Source organism: Colobus angolensis, unplaced genomic scaffold (assembly GCF_000951035.1).
Source record: "Colobus angolensis palliatus isolate OR3802 unplaced genomic scaffold, Cang.pa_1.0 Scaffold170, whole genome shotgun sequence".
NCBI classification, from domain to species: Eukaryota; Metazoa; Chordata; class Mammalia; order Primates; family Cercopithecidae; genus Colobus; species Colobus angolensis.
Genome location: NW_012114822.1, coordinates 3145248 through 3148979, shown reverse-complemented (window position 1 = coordinate 3148979; position 3732 = coordinate 3145248). Strand labels below are relative to the sequence as shown.

The 3732-nt window shown below is 54.4% G+C and overlaps 1 protein-coding gene across 5 annotated transcripts in view; it reads left to right on the top strand.

Moving 5' to 3' along the window:
* KCNAB2 (potassium channel, voltage gated subfamily A regulatory beta subunit 2) overlaps positions 1–3732 on the top strand; it is a 109456-nt gene that overhangs the window by 37668 nt on the left and 68056 nt on the right. The window contains exon 1 of one of the 5 annotated variants that reach the window (XM_011938294.1): positions 903–1402. The exons of the other annotated variants lie outside the window; for them this stretch is intronic. The gene's annotated coding sequence lies outside the window, so the exon portion shown is untranslated. Of the gene's footprint in view, positions 1–902; positions 1403–3732 lie in introns of those variants that run through there. 5 annotated transcript variants of the gene reach the window in all.

The following is a 3732-nucleotide window of genomic DNA, read 5'->3' as shown; positions in this document are numbered from 1 at the left end:
GTGTGTGCGCATGTGTGCATGTGTGTGTGGGTGTGGGTGTGTGTGCATGTGTACATATGTGTGCGTGTGCATGTGCATTGCATGTGTGCATGTGTGTGCATGTGGGGGTTGTGCATGTGTATGCCTGTGCATGTATGCATGTGCGTGTGTGTGCGTATGTGCGTGGAGAGAGAGGAAAAGGGAAGGAGAGGAGCGGGAATGCATACAAGTGAGACAAGAGGTTAACAATTGGTGTGTGATTGGGATGAAGACTATATGGGTATTTATTGCTATTCTAATTATTTCCACTTTTATGAGGTTTGAAAATTTTCAAAGTAGTAAGTTGGTAGGAAGAAAGAAAATGCCCATAGAGGGAGCCTCCCATGGAGGCATAAATGCCCATAGGATTTAATGACCGGATTCCTTCCTGGGCTCCAAGCATTTTCACATCTTGCATCTCTTTGCTCCATGAGAAGTTGGGCAGGCCTGTGTAAATGCTCCATGCTTCAGTTTCTCCAAATCTATATCCAGAAGATTTGCTCCAGGTCACACACAGACCAAGTGGAAGTGGAGCTGATGGGAGGGACCTAGCCTGTGGGCTCCCTGCGTGGACCCTGGGCCCTGCACCCCAACAGCTGCTAGGCTCCCCTCTTGGGTCTGGTGTGTTGGCAAGCGGTTTCTGAAGCCTGTTCTCTCAAGTCCTGGTGGTGTCAGGGAGCCCGGGGCCACCCAGCTTAGCCGTGTCTGCCTCCCTCTGCGCTGAAGGAGCCACTGCGCCAGCCTGGAACTCACAGCATCCCCCTTAGGATGTTGGCTCCACAGGGATTGGCTGCTTGGCAGATACAGTCGCTCCTGATTGGACAGTGGCGTCTGCAGCTCGAGAAGGTGGACTCTGGGCTCTGCCTCTGTGTGTCTTACATCCTGAAATGCAAAGCAGGGGCTGTGGGGCGATCTCACCATCCCCTCCTCCCCTGTGAGGTGGCAAAGGTGGTGGAACCCTGGTGGGGAATGACACAGAGGCTGTGTTTGTGGCCCGCAGTTCCTTGTAAAGTGGTCATCAAACAGCGTGCAGTTCGCGCCTGTGGCTGCAGGCTGGAGAGCTGGCTGCTAGCACAGATACAGCCTGACCTCGGGTCAACACTTCTCGGAGTCCAGAGGGGTGGGGAGTGGAACAGGTGGCCTCCTAGGGACGCCTCCCCCAGAGTGACCAGCGGTGCCGCTTGTCCCTACACCTGGAGCTGCCCTGAGCACCCCCACCGGACACAGCGGGCATTGCACCCTCCGGAGAAAGCTGCCCTTGTTCCACATGCGAGCCCGTCCCCAGCGCCGTGGGCCGTGCTACCTGCAGTAACGCAGACTGCGAGCCCCAGCTGCCTCTCCAGTGCTCTCTCTGCTCCAGCCTTCGGCAGGCTGGGTCACAGAGGCATCCACCCACTCATTCGTTCACTCAACAAATACCTGTTCCGTGTCTACTAGGTGCCAGGCACAGCTGGGAACCAGCAGACAGAACTCCCTGCTTTCCCGAAGCCGGCATCTTGGTGGGCAGACAGCATAAACGAGACAAGTAGGTGGAGGAGAAGGCCTGTGAGCAGGAGACAGGCGCTGGGGAGAAACAGCGCAGGGGAGAGACCAGGGAGCGTGGAGCAGACGGGGACTGCGATGGGAGGGAGGTGTCCAGGGAAGACCTCCACGAGAAGGTGACCTTGGCGTAAAGAGGCAAACGTGGGAGGGGACTCAGGCAGACCGTGGTGGTCGGAAGTTGAATTCGGGCAGGAGGAGGGGGAGTGCATGAAGCCCTGAGGTGGGAGTGAATCTGTCTGCTGGGTTCACAGACCCCCAGGGGCCGGTGTGTGAGGGACTCAGCAGGGGGATGTGGCTAGAAAGGTTGTGGACCGACTGTTGAGATTGGACTTTGGCTCTGAATGGAATGGAAGCCGTTGGAAGGTTTGGAGCAAAGCAATGACATAATCTGACTTATGTTCTGGGAGGATCACCCTGGCTGCATAGAGTCGGCCAGTTGGGGTGGAGGTGGGCGCAGGGAACGCTGGGAGGAGCAGCACGAGAGCCAGTGGCGGCCTGGGCCTGGGAGAAGACAGGGAGAGTCACGGGCCCCTGGCCCAGGGCTGGATTGTATGTGGGAGGCGGGACATGGGAAGAAGGGAGGAATCAGGGTGACTCCCGGGGGTGGGACTGACACCTGGGAGGGTGGGGAGCTCTTTACTCAGCTGAGACCACCCTGGGAAGAACTGGGCTGGGGGTGAGGGCAGTCGGGAGCTCAGTGTCTGACTCGGGAATCCGAGGCACACATTCCCCACCCTCATAACTGAGCCACACAGGCAGGGAATAAACAGCTCTGGGGTTCACAGGGTGGAGTCTGCAGCATAACGACAGGGTTCAGAGCCATGAGATGGGCAAGAATCTGAGGGGTTTCATGGGGATGGAAAAGAAGAGGTTCAAGGCCTGAACAAGGGCAGCCACTGGAGGACAGAAAGGAGCAGGAAGAAGCCCAGGAGACTGAAAAGGGGTGACTGGAGGGATGGGAGGAGGGCATGGAGTCCCGGGAGCTGGGGAAGCTGCAGGCAGCACCTCTGTCGCCCTGATATGATGGGCACCACTGGACCTAGCAATGGAGAGGTTACCGCGACCTTGGCAAGTGCCGCTCCCATGGAGTGGTGAGGGCAGAGGCTGACTGGAGACAGTTTATGAGCTGGAAGAAGGAGTGGAATCGCAGACAATTGAAGGAAAACTTTTTGAGGAATTTTCTTGTGAGTGGAAGGCGAGAAACAGTGGAAAAGAAAGTGGGTCTAAGAAACTGTGCTTTTTAGGCCAAATGAGATGGCTCATGCCTGTAATCCCAGCACTTAGAGAGGCCGAGGCGGGCAGATCACTTGAGGTCGGGAGTTCGAGACCAGCCTGGCCAACATGGTGAAACCCCGTCTCTACTAAAAATACAAAAATTAGCGAGGCATGGTGGCACACGCCTGTAGTCCCAGCTACTTGGGAAGCTGAGGCAGGAGAATTGCTTGAACCCAGGAGGCAGAGGTTGCAGTGAGCCGAGATCATGCCACTGCAGTCCAGCCTGGGCAACAGAGCAAGACTCCGTCAAAGAAAAAGAAAGAAAACAAAACAAAAGAAGAGAAAAGAAAGAGAAGGAAAGGAAGGAAAGGGAAGGAAGGGAAGGAAAAGAAAGAAAGAGCTGTGCCCTGGCAGACACCACCTTAACCAAATGACAAGACCTGGTCTTGTCCTTGATGGGCAAACTCGTTTTTTCGCCCCTTCCTGGATGCATGAGAAGGACAAGACCTCCCCACAAAGGTTCAGCTAAATTGAATCCCAAAACTGCAGTCAGACAAATCCAAACCAAGGGACTGTCTGCAGGACAGATGACCTGAACTTTTCAAAAAAGGTCAGTGTCATAAAAAACAAGAATGAAAAAAATGGGGGGTTGCTTCTAGATTGAGAGAGAAGAGAGAGAAATAACCAATGCCATTTGTGAGCCTTGAATGGATCCCAGATTTTTGTAAAGCTGTAGGAGTTATTTTGGAATAATTGGGAACACCCAGTAGAGGATCAGGCGATATTGAACTAAGTATCTTAGGTACAGTGCTGGTGGTGTGGTTAAGACAAAACTCTCACATGAGTGCTGAGATATTGAGGAGTGGAGTTCAGCGGATTGCAACGCACTTTCAGACAGTTTAGAGAAAATGTGTGCGCATGTAGGTGTGTGCGCATGTGTGCATGTGTGTGTGGGTG